The sequence below is a fragment of the Aethalodelphis obliquidens genome, unplaced genomic scaffold, assembly GCF_003676395.1.
Source record: "Aethalodelphis obliquidens isolate GAN/ISIS:26980383/991018 unplaced genomic scaffold, ASM367639v1 scaffold7, whole genome shotgun sequence".
Classification (NCBI taxonomy): Eukaryota; Metazoa; Chordata; class Mammalia; order Artiodactyla; family Delphinidae; genus Aethalodelphis; species Aethalodelphis obliquidens.
Window position 1 is genome coordinate 42,148,829 of NW_020837951.1, and position 16,754 is coordinate 42,165,582.

At 40.8% G+C, this 16,754-nt stretch overlaps 1 protein-coding gene and 1 long non-coding RNA gene across 2 annotated transcripts in view; both read left to right on the forward strand.

Annotated features, from left to right (window-relative positions):
• The window catches only part of GNAQ (G protein subunit alpha q), a 290,132-nt gene that overhangs the window by 246,503 nt on the left and 26,875 nt on the right, over window positions 1–16,754 (forward strand). The gene's annotated exons all lie outside the window — the stretch shown is intronic.
• On the forward strand, window positions 3,638–7,920 carry LOC113620022 (uncharacterized). Its single transcript, XR_003432627.1, has 3 exons — window positions 3,638–3,982; window positions 5,447–5,452; window positions 7,892–7,920. It is a non-coding gene; the product is annotated as an uncharacterized LOC113620022 (long non-coding RNA).

A 16,754-nucleotide genomic window follows, 5' to 3' on the forward strand; every position in this document is an offset into this window, starting at 1 on the left:
TTAAAGGTTCACCCATGTATTGATAGTATATGTCAGAGTTTCCTTCCTTTTTGAGGCTGAATAATATTTCATTGTATGTGTACACCACATTTTGTTTATCCATTCATCCATCAATGGACATTTGGGTTGTTTCTACCTTTTGGCTATTTGAATAATGCTACTGTGAAATGGGTATATAAATATTTGTTCAAGTTCCTGCTTTCAGTTCTTTTGCATTACTGCTTTCAATTCTTTCTTTTACCCAGAAGTGGAATTGCTGGACTATATGGTAATTCTATTTGTAAGTTTTTGAGAAACCGCCGTACTGTCTTTCATAGTGGCTGTACCACTTCATGTTCCCACCAGCAATGTATAAAGGTTCGAACTTCACTACATCCTTGCCCAGCACTTACTATTTTGGGTTTTGTTTTGTTTTTATAGTAGCAATCCTAATAGATATGAGATAATATCTCGCTGTAATTTTGATTTCCCTAGTGATTAGTGATGTTGAATATCTTTTTATGTGCTTATTGGCCATTTGTACGTCATCTGTGGAGAAATGTCTTTTCAATTCCGTTGACTCAGGTTTTTGTTGCTGTTTTGTTGCTGTTGTAAGTTATTTATATAGTTTAGGTATTAAACTGTGTGGTATATGATTTGCAAATATTTTCTCACACTCCATAAGTGATATCAACTTCTTGAAGTCATTGTTCTTCTAGCATACTAATAATGGCGCTCAAATCACTTCAGTAATAAGAAGATAGATTCTCATATGTCAGTGATAGTTATTTTTGATCCACCGTGAAGTCAGGGAGAATGATCAGTACGACCTTTGGATGCCCTTCCAGTCCTTCGGTTTTTTTTAAAATAGATAAATAATTCTTTTTAGCACTTTTGTAAATTCAGATTTTTATTACTCTTGGCTGTCAAGTCAGCCAAATGTCCACTAGATGGTACTCGAGCTACAGCAGGAAGTATTTGCATAAAGATGAAGGTAAACTCCAAAGTTGTCCTGACAGAGACTTGTTGCTTCACAAAAATACGGTATTTGTGTTAATTTGGATAAAGTGATCACATTTAGAAAATGTCAGAACCGAAGGTTAGAGTTCACCTCTTTTGACCTTCTTCTTATAAAATGAGAAAATTGGGATCCAATTAGGTTAAGTAACTTTCCCAAAGTCACTGCTAGTTACCGATGAAGCCAGGCTTTTACTCCCCATCTGGTACTTAATCTAATTCCCCATGTTGCCACTTATTACTATTAGGAAGTCTTCCCAGACTGTCCTAGAGTGTGCTAGGGCCTAGGGTAGTGTAGCTTCTTCCATGAGTATAGGAAACTCTGGAAGTGAGCAAGATATTATATTGCTCTTGTGAACGATCCTTGGGCTCCAGATAAGGAAAACAGAATTCCACTAGTTTACCCATTAATCTTGGGAAAGTCATTTAATATCCAAGTCCTGGTACCCTTATCATTAAATTAAGAGGTTGCATTAAATGTATGCAGATAATCCTTAAGCTCTGTAATTATATAAAAATTTAGTTCAGAAGCCTGATATTTCCCTGACGTAAATCTTATTTTCTAGTTTGGGACATAGCTTTGTATTTCTTTTTCCACAGTAGAATGATGTGAATTCTTATTTACCTTTTCTCATGGTGTTGGATAAAATCTGGGCACCAGCTAACCATTTTTAACCTTTTTGCAACTTTCACTTTCACTAGTATTTGTACTGAACAGTACCAATGATACATAAGCCTGCAATTAAAACAGAACTACTGGGGCTTCCCCGGTGGCGCAGTGGTTGAGAGTCTGCCTGCCGATGCAGGGGATGCGGGTTCGTGCCCCAGTCCGGGAGGATCCTACATGCCGCGGAGCGGCTGGGCCCGTGAGCCATGGCCGCTGCGCCTGCGCGTCCGGAGCCTGTGCTCCGCAACGGGAGAGGCCACAACAGTGAGAGGCCCGCGCACGCAAAAAAACAAACAAACAAAAGGAAACCAGAATTACTAACAAGATACTACTACTTTATAGCAATGTATTGCAGAATGTATAAAAATAGCACTTAAGTGGAACATTTATATAGGCTTCCCAGAGCAGCTTGCAGTGCTCAAGGCTGATAATCATTTACGGATTTTCACACAGTTTCTCACCTGTCTTCTCCCTCGGTAAATTGTGGCTGTATTACCATTGTGCTTTGCTTTTCACTCCATGTCTGTCTGTTTACAGAATCATCCCACCAGGCAGGACATTTTCAACTTTATATTTGTACAGCTCAGTAATGTTCAGAGTAACCGTTTTTGTTTACCCTTGTGATGAATGTAAATGATATGTCTTCACATTTGATCTCTCACAATACAGTAATCCCTCACCAAAGTCAGAGTTACCTCCTTGAAAAGTACAGCAATTAGCAAAATCACAGAAGGCAAGATCATTGCCTCACAGAAAACAGGGTTAGGGGGAAAACAGTTTAAATGGCTTTGCCCATAGAATATTCTTATCACAGCATGTCATAGTTCTTGAAGGCTAAGGGAGCGAAAACCTTGCTCCCTTTTCATGGTTTACCTTATTCAGTACACACGTTGCAATCTTGAGCTTCGTTTTACATTTTCAAAAGTTTCCAACCAGCTGCTGTGCTTCTGTTACTAGCCTTTTCCTTTGTTTCATTCTTCTAGCTATCTGGAAAATATCTGTGTCACGGTCTGGCCTTTTCCTAAGTTATCCCAGGGTTGAGGGCCTGGTTTCCTGGGTTACGTATTAAAGGAGGGTGCGTAAGTCAGTCCATCCTCTGCCCTGTTCCACAGACCTGCCTCACGTCTGCAGTAGAGCGAGTAGTAATTAGAGTCACATCCTGCACTTGTTGATTAAGGAACCCGAGCAGAACAGGGGCTTTTAAATATTTGGCATATGAGAAGAAAAACATGTTATCTCAGAATCCTGATTGGCAAGGGACTATATCCCAGCTTTGTGTTTTGTTTTGAAAAATACCTCATGAAGAAAGTTCACTTTTGCTATGATTGAATTTAACGGAAATTATAGAAGACGACTTCGGATTTGTCATGTTCATTTAACATCCAGGTGTTTTCTAATTACTCATTGAAAAGCCAAAAAATAACGATTTACTAAAATGTTTAACGATAGAGCCGTAAAATCGAGTTTTGCTCTGCACATAATGGCATTAGGTTTGCATTATTGATAAAATTTGCATGACGTTGTTTTGAATGCCATGTTTACGTTGATCTGTAAAACATAACATTGATCTATAAAATCTGAAATATGTATTTTCAAGGGCGGTCTGTAGAATTCTGCCAAGAAAGTACTTTGTACATATCCAGATTGGTTCATATCCTAAGGACACTCTGTTGAGTTCTTTTATTTATTTTTATCTGTATTTTTTTTTAATGGGCTGTTTTTAGTCTTTACAAACAACATGATTTGTTTTTTAAATTAAATATACAGCAGTCTCTTTTGAAAGAAATTTTGGATATCTTTCAAAATTTTAAATACACATCCTTTGCCTCAGCAGTTTTACTTATTTGTGCACATTTGTACAAAAACTTATGTGCAGAGATGAAAAGATCATCTTGATCTTTGGTCTTGAGATCAAAATGACTGACTCAGAAAATTATTCAAGCTCTTTAAAAAACGTGTAAGCTAGGTTTACGTGTGCTAACATAGAGTAGTCTCAAAAGCATATAATTAAGTGAAAACAAAGCATAGACAATACATATAGTATACTTCCATTTATCTAAAAATTATATATACCTAAATACATATTATATGTTTGTATGTACATAACATTTTTCTGAAATGCTACAGGAAAAAATGGGAAGTAATATGGATCTGGGGTGGAAGGAATTCCTATTTTTCTTTGTATTTTTTTTCTTTTTTTTTTGGCTGTGTCGGGTCTTAGTTGCGATACGCGGGATCTTCTTTGAGGCGTGTAGGATCTTTCCTTGAAGCGTGCAGGCTTCTCTCTAGTTGCGGCGTGCGGGTTTCCTCTCTCAAGTTGTGGTGCACAGTCTCCAGGCTGCACGGGCTCTGCAGTCAGTGGCACATGGACTCTTTCGTTGAGGTGCAAACTCAGTAGTTGTGTCACACGGGCTTAGTTGCCCCACGGCATGTGGGATCTTAGTTCCCTGACCAGGGATTGAACGCACGTCACCTGCATTGGAAGGCGGATTTTTTACCACTGCACCGCCAGGGAAGTCTCTGTATATTTTTTGATGTTAAAATTTTTTTACCTTGTATATGTAATTTTCATTTCAAAATATAGCAATGAATTTAGTTTAGAAATTAGTACTTTGATATTTAGTAACCATTAAAACATAGATGTGTTGGGACTTCCCTGGTGGTGCAGTGGTTAAGAATCCGCCTGCCGATGCAGGGGACACAGGTTGGAGCCCTGGTCCAAGAAGATCCCACATGCTGCGGAGCAGCTAAGCCCATGCACCACAACTACTGAGCCTGTGCTCTAGAGCCCACGAGCCACAACTACTGAGCCCGCATGCCACAACTACTGAGCCCTCATGCCGCAACTACTGAGCCCATGCACCCAGAGCCCGTGCTCTGCAACAAGAGAAGCCACTGCAGTGAGAAGCACGCACACCACAACGAAGAGTAGCCCCTGCTCACTGCAGCTAGAGAAAGCCCGCAAGCAGCAACAAAGACCCAATGCAGCCAGAAATAAACTAATTAAAATTTAAACAAAACATGTGCCATACATATCATTTATGCCATCTAAATGTACACCTACTTTTTCCTTGTGAAATGTTTCTTGAATGAATTCCTTGGCATAGTGTTCAGAACGTTTGTAATGTGTTCAGGGCTTTTAATTGAGTTGCTGCTTTAACTCACATGTTGATGCCTATGCTGAGTAACTTTAAGGAAAATCATGTCAAAACACATGCAACTTGTATAAAGGAAAGGATAATTTGAAAATGGGTAAAAATAAAATTCTGAAAGAAAATGTAGGGCAAATGTCCTTGCATAGCAAGGACATTTAAAGGTGCCCCCCACTGCTGGAGGGAAATAATCCTTTGTACTTGAGGTTTCCAATAAACTTTTTGACTTTGACTTGACTTAAATTTACATAATATTTTTAGACTAAGTAGTTAATCAAGAACTATTATAGTTGGAACGATTGATATTTGTATCTTTTAGAATTTTGCTTTTAGCTTTTAGGGACATATATGGATTTAGCAGGCTTAGAAAATTTCAAAGCAGTTCAAATGTGTGTGATATTTATATGTTGGGGAGCTGTATGTTGATTGGGAAGAACTAAAAAAGGACTTCAAGTGTGCCTGGAGCTAGTTATTGGACTCTTGGAAATTGAAAAAATCGATAAGCCAGTGGGAGGTTTGTGTGCAGCTAGTGAAATTGGAGAACATTTGTGTAGCTCAGGGACTCACACAGCTGGTAGAAGCCAGAAATGCAGTTTTGGTTGATAAGGTCCTTATACAAGTTGATATCCAGGAGGCAGTGAGAGCTGTGTGGTGACAGCTCATGGCTTGGTAGTAGTGGTAGAAAATAATGTAGTGAGTATTTTCTATGCTGGTAAGAATTGGAGGCCTGAGCCTATAAGAGCAGATACTGGGCTCTAAGAGATAACAGATGTGAAAGTCATATTAGCAGTTCTCTTCCTAATAGGAAGTTATTTATGAGCTAGAGACCAGGCAGAAAGGGAGAGAAAATGACTCAGTGGTATGGGAGTAATTGTGGAAACATGGGGAAGAGATTTTTAAACTGGTAGAAAGTTGATGATGATTTGCAGGTCTGGTAAAGGTAAATTATTGGGGTAGCCGGAAGTGAGAGAAATCATTATGTGACCAAACGTCCTTGAGGATGATTCCTTTGCTGATAAAAATAAATAAATGGGGTGCAGTTTGTAGTACTCAGGATAGATTTTAGTCTGTTAGAAGACAGTTACTACAAATTTACAGCATGTTTATGTTTTAATACAAGCAGAGCTTAACTTGAAAGTTCCATTTCAATAGAATAATTTCATGGAGTCCTTGCCTTTCCAAAATCTCATCAATTCCAGTTGGTACCTGAACTTTCAAATATGAGCTCAATTTAAGGCTTTGATCCTCAGTAAATGACACAAGCTCCAAGTTGAGATAACAAGCTGTTATCAGTGTAAATGAAAGCCATGGAGCAGACTTTGACAAGGCCCAGTGAAAGCAAACTTGAGGAAGCAGAGTGCTTATTAGGGTGGGATTGGATAGGTCTCATGGGAAGGAGAATAATGATGAATCATAGAATTTTGGAGCCAGAAAGGATTTCAGTTACCCTTCTTATTTTACAGATAAGGAAACTTGAAGCTCAGAAATGTGAAGGGGAAATGAGGCCACCATCTCCTCCTACTTCAAGTTTTTCCTTAGAGAATTTATTAGTTAAGGGAAAGCTCAACTGCTATAAGAAAGCGTCCTGAAAATTCAGGGGCTTAAAGAGTTATAGACGCTAATTTCTTTTCTAAGGAAGCAAGCCAGTTCAGCCCAGCAGGTCTGCTGCTGGTGGCCAGTCAGGAGCCCAGGTTCCCTCAGGTCATCGCTCCACATTCCTTAGGCATGGTTATCAAGTGGGCAGTTGAAGCTGGGTCACCACCCCATCAGGTTTCAGTCAGCGGGAAGTAGAGGACAGCATGTGGGATTATATCTGCTGTCTAAGCCCCAGACCCAGACTGGCATGTCCCGTTTGTAAGAATTCAGTCAGATGGTCACATGTAATTTCAAGAGATGCTTGGACATGGAGTCTAGCTGGGAAGTCAGGCCTCTGGCTACAATTCTGTTATTAAAGGAGGAGGGAGAAACCCATTCGGTTGGACAGTGACAGGTCTCTGCCATAGGGGCAGACCAGACTCCTGGTCAAGTGCTGTCAGCAGTTTTGGTTTTCAGAAATCCACAACTGTGCCACATGGCTTCCATCCAGGTTATAATTAACCCTTGAAGTAAGTTTCCTAATTTGACCTACTTAGCAGGTCTTAGAACCATCTTTCCTATTACTAACTCCTGTAGATCCCCTATCCTATGAAGGACGCTTACATAGCAAAAAAGCGTTACTTACCTGGTCATAATATGCCCATTACCCAGGATCGTGTGGTGGTATCTGCCGTCAAGGTCCTGTTCTTATATCCAGACCCGGGAGGGAGGATGATTATGGCAGAACAAAGGAAATTCTGCAGCTCAGTAATCCTTCCTCTCTCTCTCTCTCTGTCTTTTTTTGTTTTGTTTTGTTTTTTTACTGGCTCATTAAAATAAAATAACGGTTATAATTTGGGAACTTGTTATGAATGTTAAGTTAGACAATACATATAAAATGCCTATTTATTTTGTTAAGAAATATTTATGAAGTGTTCCAGGAAATAAGCTAAGATGCTTAGGATGCTCTAGATATTACCCCTGTCCTTAAGAAGCCCCCAGCCCAGTAGAGGAGACACTCAAGTAAGTGGGCAGTGATAGTGCAGAGTGGCAGCAAAGCATTTCCATAGCAGTACGTACGGGTGACATGGGGAAGGAAACAAAAGGCACCTAACCCTGGGTTGGAGGGACCTAGTCCTGAGGAAGCATGACTGGGCAGACACCTAACAACAGGTAGGAGTTTGCCAGCACAGAGACTCCAGGATCTTGAACATACCTTTTTATTTTATTTTATTTTATTTTATTTTATTTTTTTTATTTATTTATTTATTTATTTATTTATTTATTTATTTATTTATTTATTTATTTATGGCTGTGTTGGGTCTTCATTGCTGCGCGCGGGCTTTCTTTTTAGTTGCGGCGAGCGGGGGCTACTTTTCGTTGTGGTGCACAGGCCTCTCATTGCGGTGGCTTGTCTTGTTTTAGAGCACGGACTCTAGGCTCACAGGCTTCAGTAGTTGTGGCACGTGGGCTCAGTAGTTGTGGCTCACGGGCTGTAGAGCGCAGGCTCAGTAGTTGTGGCACACGGGCTTAGCTGCTCCACGGCATGTGGGATCTTCCCAGACCAGGGCTTGAACCTGTGTGCCCTGCATTGGCAGACGGATTCTTAACCACTGCGCCACCAGGAAAGCCTGAACATCCCTTTTTAATTTGGTCTCCCCACACTCTTCCAATGTTACTTCTCAGTACTCCACTCATCAGGGCTCACGGGGGAAAGACCGTGATTTTGCTTTCATAAGAAATATTTTGCCTGACTTTGGCATTGTGAAGTCGATCCCCACACACAAAGAAAGGAAAGTAGTTTGATAAAGATAACATCAGGACAGGAGAATTCTGAGAGATTTTGCTTTTACTGTTTCCGATTAGGAAATCGGGACTTCCCTGGTGGTCCAGTGTTGAGGACTTCGTGCTCTCACTGCCGTGGGCCTGGGTTCGATCCCTGGTTGGGGAACTAAGATCCCACAAGCCATGTGGCGTGGCCAAAACAATCAGGAAACCATTACAGTATTTAGTGTAAACACAGAGTAATTTAACATTGTTAAATATCCCAGTGGCTTATGAACATTTCAGTTTATTTAGATATTTTGGTTTTTCAAGGGAGAATATCCACTGTCTTTTTTGTCATTCATATTATGTAATAATGGTTTTAGGAAGCATGTTAAATAATGATAAACATGATCATCAGATAAACACCGTAGTGGTATTTCTAGACTTCCCTAGGGAAAAAAGTAGTTTTACCTACCTCTTGAGTATGGTTTAAACTATCAGACTGTACTTCCTCTCCCTGTCACCCCCAGTCATCTCACCGCATTCCCAAGAATCCTCCCAAAACAATTTTATATTTATACATAATATAAATCTATAATATATTTATACATAATATAAATATAATATATATTTAAATATGCAAATTTTAAATATATATAAATTCGATTTATATATATGTGAAATATCTGATTGCAGGCATCTTTTAATCCGTGAAAGCTTATTTGCTCTCTAGTTAAAGAGAAACTCTTAATCTTAGCCCTGATCATCTTGAAAGCAGTGGCATCCACAGAGCCATCCGTATGCAAAGTAAGCGTGACTGACAGTTTCATAAAAGGACCGTCTGTCATCCTAAAGCCAGGAAAACATGTTAGACTCCGGTAAAAAGTGAATGGTAAGATGTGCCTCCTGCAGCTATTTCATCTCTTATCCTGAAAACTTTGTCAAAACACACCTGTACACACATGCACGTGTGTGTGCTTATATTAATGAGTATACCACCTCCCAGTGGTCATACTGAAGAATGTGTACCTCAAGTATGTGTCTGAGCAATGTCACTTCAAAACTGAACTTCAGATTCCCTACTCTTCCTATTTATGGGGAAAAAAAAATCCTCAGCAAATGCATCTATAAGAACACTGATTCTGAAATTGCCCTCAATTTAAAAATCACTTTGGAGTAGTAAACAAAAATCATAGGCAGAATAATGTCTATAGAAAGCCAGGTTTGCACAGACACCTCAGGGGTACAAGGTTTAACAATGGACAGAGACAGTTCTATGTAGCAAAACAAGAAAATGACGAGCCTTGGACTGAGGGGTGAGAAAACCGAATTGTAGCCTTGGCATCACCAGAAATGCTCTGTGGATTTTGGAGCCAGTTCTTCAACCTCTGCAGGTTGCAGTTGGAGCCGCTATAAACAGAGGAGATTGGGTCTGGGTGAACTCAGTGTTCCCTTCCTGTTTATTTCTTAATGCTTGAGTGGGAGTGTAAAACAGTGTTCACATCAGTCCTATCAGAACTTTTAATAGCCTGGCAGTTCACTGATTAGGAAACATTTATTGAGTACCTACTCTACCTGCTCAATGCCAGTTACTATAACCCGTCAATGAATGGGACACTCCTAAGTCTCAAAGTCACTTTTAAATAAGGCTCTTAATGAACCGTTGAACACTTTCTTTAAGTTTTTCAGATTCTATAGTACATTTGAATGCTCCTGCCATTTTTACTGAGGTACATTTACTGCAGTTTTGCTGAGAGACCTCTGTACACCATGTTTGTCTTGTTTTATTATCTGTTTGACAATTCAACTGCAAACAAATACTTGCCAGGGTGATTAACTTACAAGTGACTACAGATTTTTTTAAATGAGCTTTTCCTTCACACTGTGCGCAGAAGACTTTAGAGAAAGTCATTTTGTCGTCCACTTCCAAGGGAAGCATTTAGCAGCACTATTTGATATATGCGTCCCTCACATGGCCTGAATACAGGCACGGCATACCTGCAGCTGTCATATATCAGGATAGTGGCACCTCATTTCAAATTCATTTTCACATTTCCCTTGGCAGAGCTACAGTGCGAGAATTAATATAATAACTTCACTTGGGTGGCCTGTTTTTTGGGTTTTTTTTGGAGGTCTCTCTGTTCCTCACCTCATTTCCTAGTCTTCTGGGCAACAACCATCAAATTGAAATTACAGGAAGTGAAAGTTCTTCCTTGTTTATTACTAAGGAGAAGGGAGAGCTGTTGATACAGGTTGACTCTTGGTATCCACAGGGGGCAGCATTGCTTTGAATGAGGTCACGACTCTCTGTACCCCTCTGTCCCCAGGCCACCCCCCACCCCATTATAGAATTTCTGCCTACTTCTAGGCTAACCACCGTTATTCATGTCTTTCCTTTACTGGGCTTTACAAAACACACTCAGCTATCTCAGAGATCATTCAAATTGCTTAAACGAAGATTACAGCATCTACTTGTTCATTTTACTGGTTACCTGTCAGGCTTACCTAGAGTTAGACCTCGGTACAGGATTACTTCAGAGCCACATATTCAATCAGAGAAGCCACCCAACCCACTCTAGAATATTTCTGTTCTTTTGGCAACACCTCCACAGAATGTGTGGAATCCCTGCAGACCTTAGCAAAGCAAGACCACAAAGAAAGCTGGGCAGACTCTTCCAAAATCAAGGTATTAGGCAGTGTGTTGGGAAAGGTAGGATATTACTGATTCCCATGCCTGGAATAATATTGAAAGCAGGTGCCCAGTAGCTCCCTTAATCACCTCTAATTGCTAAATAGAATTCCAGTGACTACATGATGCCTGCTCTTTAGACTATAAAAGGGAAAAGATTTGTAAAGGAATAACTTGGAAAGCCAAAGCAGTACTGGGTCTCCCTTTATTTGACTCATGAGTATGTATTTCAGTCACTTTAGAGTAGTATCACTGCCACCGTTTCAGATATGTTCCCTTTTTCACCCTTGTTCAAAATGTGCACTCACCCAACAAATACTTCTTGATCACCTGCCATGACAAGGTGATGTTAGGGTGTTGGAAGAGATAAGAAGTAAGTAAGACACAGCCTTTACCCTCCAAGAAGCTCGTGGTCCATCAGCGTTGATATAACATATACATGAATAAATATATTGAAAAGTCAAGGGAAGTTAATATCACAAGTGATGTTAACAAGCCATTGGTGATTTCAGAGATTTTTTTTTTCCAGCTTGATGAGTGGGGAGGCTTCAAGAAAGAGGTGGCTTTTTTTTTTTTTTTGGCTGTGTTGGGTCTTCGTTGCTGAACATGGACTTTCTCTAGTTGCGGGGAGTAGGAGCTACTCTTCGTTGCGGTGTGCAGGCTTCTCATTGCGGTGGCTTCTCTTGTTGCGGAGCACGGGCCCTAGAGCACGTGGGCTTCAGTAGTTGTGGCTCACGGGCTCTAGAGCACAGGTTCAGTAGTTGTGGCACATGGGCTTAGTTGCTCCCCATCATGTGGGATCTTCCCGGACCAGGGCTCGAACCTGTGTCCCCTACATTGGGAGGCAGATTCTTAAGCACTGCGCCACCAGGGAAGCCCAAAGAGGTGGCTTTTAAGCTGAAACTTGAAATAGGCCAATTTTCATAAGAGGGAGATAAGGATTAAGGATATTCCAATCAGAGAGAATGGTGGAGATAAAGGCAATAAACCAAAAAATACAGGCCTATTCAGGAAAGGTCGAGCCACTCCCTCTAGAGAAGAGATGGCATGGGGTCGGCCTCTGAATACCATCTTGGAAATGAACTTGACTGTTTCATATTATTTCTAAGTTACATACTGATGATAGCCTGATAATTACTAATGGGATTATATTATCACCAAAACCTCTTGACATTTCAAATGTTCTTATGAAGGCCTCGTCTATATTTGCTAACTAAGTAAAACTACATTAGGATTTAAACTGTTGGAAAGAGGCCGGTTCACTTGCTGGCTTGCTTGTTTTTCATATTTTCCATTTAAGATTGGGTGTCCACAACATCTGTTCTTGATAATCCTATAACAAATACAGGGGTCAGTACAATAAGTTGTTGGTCCATGCATTAGGGATTTTTGTACATTGACGGAAAGGAATTGTAAGATTACTTCTTTAACATATGAATTTGGCATTTATAAAAGGAAAATGTTTGCAGCTGATTTTCAGTGGAGATAGTGTTTTCTTAAAGATGAATTAGATGTAACGAATCAAGTATCCTTTTGCCACTCAGGACTTCTACAGCAAGATTTCAAAACTGTGCGTCCATTTGGCCATAGAGACGTTTTAGCCCAGCCTTGCAAGGTATTTGCTATTGTAGTATGACTGAGGAGACAACGGTCCAAATCAGTGAAGGGATAGAGAATACCCACAGTATTTTTCTTCAGTACATCAAGACCCATCACTGGGTATGAAATCAATTTAAAGGGTCTTGTTCAGCAATTTTTTTTTTTAATACAAGTGTCTGGAATCGCCTAGGGAAGACAGAATGCAGTTGAGTAGAAGAGAGTTCATTGCATATTATAAGGAAAAATACTGTTTCGTTAGACTTCAGCTTCAGCTGTGTATAGTTCTGTATGCATTTGTTACTGCATTGCTGTGTAAACTGTATTTCTTACTAATTTCTTAATAATGTTTGAAAAACGTTGTTTTAGAGAAATAACCCTTTATTTCTTTAAGCTGTGTACACAGTAAGTGGAATTACACCCACAGCTGTTGGCCTGGGAGACCCGTCTAAGTCCCAGTGTCAGTAACTAGAGAAAAGTGATCCACACTTAGCGTAAAAAAATGTTTCTAAAGTACTTCCGTTCTCATCAGGAACTTCTTCCCATACGTACATGTTCCTGAGAAACCGAGACAAAGGAAAGGAATGATGAAGGGCCTGCTAACATATTTAAAGCTTACTGCCTGTTTTCCTTGAAAATGTTTTGTTACCTGGTTAAGGGAGTTCTGGCAAGGGGTCCATTGCGGTGAACACCCAAGAGCCCTTACTTTGTGATGGTCTAGTTGGCATCATCAGCTCATTGCTCCTGTATGGTCAAGCCTCTCTTCCCCACAAGGAAGAGCTGGTACCAGTTCTGACTGGACTCCAAGCAGGAAGGGGGCTTAGGCAGCTGGGGAGAGAGGAAAAATGTCAAAGCCATGCATAGTATGAAGAGCCTGGGGGCAGAGGGGAGAGTGAGGACGGTTGTCCTTCCCGAACGCAGAGGCTGAGAACTGGGGGGATGGAGGAGCTAGGAGTGTTACATATAGCCCACCTTTGGAAATGTCAGAAGCCAGGATCCCCAAGGGTCCTCATCTCGGGCCTTCTCCTTGCCCTGTCTCCCGCCTGTCCTGAGGAATCTCTCCATTCCTGTGCTCAACTTTTTAAAACTGGAGGCATCTGAGTATAATAACAGGAGCAGTCCTGATACAGCACTGGGGACTGTACCTGGACCACGTGGTGCACTTGATTCCCACCCCAGTGAGCTGGTAACCACTTATTAAACACTTCTCACATGTATTTACTTTGGAACTTATTAAACATTTGTCATGTTTGTGCTGTGCCATTGATTTCCAAATTCTTTTTTGACAAGAACTGTTGACATTTTCTCTCTAAAACTAAGGAGGGTTGGGAATTTAGCACAAAAGGGTTAATTAACTTTTTCTGTTACCCAGCGCTTTCAAAGATTTCGAAGCCCTAGAGTCCTGGATTTTACTGCGCAGCCTGCTGAGCTAGGTTGTTCACAACTGACCTGCTCTTGTTACCCTTCACAGCTGTTTTAATGGGAGGCAATTATGCCCCACTTTCACTGGAGTGCCTACTTAAGGCATCGGGCTCTACAAAGCTTTGCGCTTGTCCTTAAAAGTTAATTGGGAGTGTCAGGGAAGGAGCAAGTGCCAGGTACATCTGTTTCCTTTTCCCAGAATGGTAGTGAATCCTTTGATGTTTCCAGGGTGTTTTAGGAAAGCTTCAGTCATTTACTGTACTTTCATGATCTGGGTTTTAGATTTTCAGCACCTTGAAATGACAGTTTTACAAAAAGATACTGTTTGTAGTGCAGTGAGATGTAGATTTAAAAGAAAAGGTAAGTAGTGAAGTAATCCATTTAAAAATAAAAGCTGAAAATATTTATCCTGTTAGTATTTTCTTTCACTGGACGTTGTTTCATCTTAAAAGGTTAGATAGATAGATGAACCTCTAGATCAGGAAACTGGAGCCTGGAGAAGTGAAAGGACTTCCCATGAAGTGGCCTTGGGGTCTCGGCTGACAGCTAAGTTGTCCTGACACCCATCTCTATACCACATTGTCCGGCTAGATCGAAATATGGGGAATGTTCACCAACATCTTCAACATGTTGCTTTTTTGGAATGAGAATACTTTTTTTTTTAAATTTCTCACCAATTGATCTCATCCAGCATGGCTGCATAGGAAAAGCATGAATCTGGTAGCTGGGGAAATTCAAAATTGAGCCTCAGATCTCTCCATCTGTACAGTGGGGAAAACGAGTACTTCATCTCACAAGGTTTTGTGAATTAATCGAGGTAATATGTGAACCACCCAGCACAGAGCATATGCTCAAGAAATAAACTCCTGCAGAGGAATTACCAGCTCTAGACACATCCACAGAGTCAGGGAGGTTGATCTCTAATGCCACCTCACCTACCCTTGCTGTGTTGTCTAAGACAGGGGTCCCCAACCCCCTGTACCGGTCCGTGGCCTGTTAGGATCCGGGCCGCACAGCAGGAGGTGAGGTGAGCGAGCACAGCTTCATGTGCCACTCCCCACCACTCCCCGTCACTCGCATTACCACCTGAACTGTCTCCCCCCATCCCTGCCCTGAAAAATTCTCTTCCACGAAACCGGTCCCTGGTGCCAAAAAGGTTGGGGACCGCTGGTCTAAGAGGTGCTGTGGCTAGCTGTGTGGACCTTCAACTTGCCCCCAGAATACCTAACGTTTTCCGAATACAGTGTGGGGCAACCTTATGCACTATCCCATTCTGTCCCTGCTCCCCATCAAAATTAAGGGTCCTTGGACCCATTCCCTGCTGGTCTTGCTAGTGTTATAAACTAGTGTTCGTAAGAACGGTAATAACTAAAATCAGATTGATGTATTGCCTTAGAATGTCATCTCTCCAGCTAGAGACTTGATCTCATTTAAAGCAAATAGGGTGCTCTCTCATAATCTCCTTCCTGTCTTATTTTCTTCTTACTGATCTTCTCTTTGCTTTTTTCAATATGAAGTCTTCTCCTTGACAGAGTAGTCAAGAGCAAAGTAGAAGTTAAGAGGTCTGGTTTTGTGTGTGACATTTATCTGGCAATGGACTTGTCTTTTCCTTGGATGTCTTACCTTTTGATTTTTATATTACTTTTTTAATATAAAATAATATTGTTAATTTCCTAGAGTATATTAGTCCATTTTTTACCATTTTAATAACCAAAGGAATACATGTTCATTATTTAAAATTCTGAATATACAGATGGCTATAGAGGAGAGTAAAAGATTCCTTCATACTCTTACTCGACATTCTACACTTCCAAATTTAGGGGACTACTTCCAGCAGTTTTGTGTTCATCTTCCCAGAACTTTATTTTTTGCACATGAACCAATAACCTCTTTTTTTTTTTTTAAGTTTAAAAAATTAATTTTTGTTTTTGTTTTTGTTTTTGGCAGTACACAGGCCTCTCACTGTTGTGGCCTCTCCCGTTGCGGAGCACAGGCTCCAGACACGCAGGCTCAGTGGCCATGGCTCACAGGCCTAGCCGCTCTGCAGCATGTGGGATCCTCCCGGACTGGGGCACGAACCCGTGTCCCCTGCATTGGCAGGCAGACTTTCAACCACTGTGCCACCAGGGAAGCCCTAATTTGTATTTTTAAATCAATAATGGTTTACAGAGCTGAATAACTAAAAGATGTATAATTTTAAAAACAGAAGTTCTGGGCTTCTCTGGTGGCACAGTGGTTGGGAATCCGCCTGCCAATGTAGGGGACACGGGTTCGATCCCTAGTCCGGGAAGATCCCACATGCCATGGAGCAACGAAGCCCGTGCACCACAATTACTGAGCCCGCGTGACACAGCTGCTGAGGCCCACACACCTGGAGCCTGTGCTCTGCAACAGGAAAGGTCACCGCAATGAGAGGCCTGTGCACCGCAACAAAGAGTGGCCCCCACTCTCCGCAACTGGAGAGGGCCCATGCACAGCAACGAAGACCCAATGCAGCTAAAAATAAATAAATAAATTTTTAAAAAAGAAAAAATTCCTTTAAAAAAATACTTAACCTTTAAACAAAAAACAGCAGTTTTTCTACTGCTACCCCACCACCAGTCTGATAACCAGATACATTACCCTCAACTCATCTCTTGTTTGTTGTTATTTCCCTCATACGTCTAAGTGCTGTATTTATACCACTGTTTCTTGATTTGTCAAGATTGTTTTCCTTTTATGGTGGATAAAAATCATACTGTCTTAACACTCCTACTCCATTTCTTCTTCTCCCATCCTTTCCACGTAGGTATAGCACAATTTTTGTGTAATTCAGTGTTTGCACTATGTGACAATATAAATGTTGTTCATTGATGAGCTAAGTATTAGACTGTGCTTTCACTCATTTTGT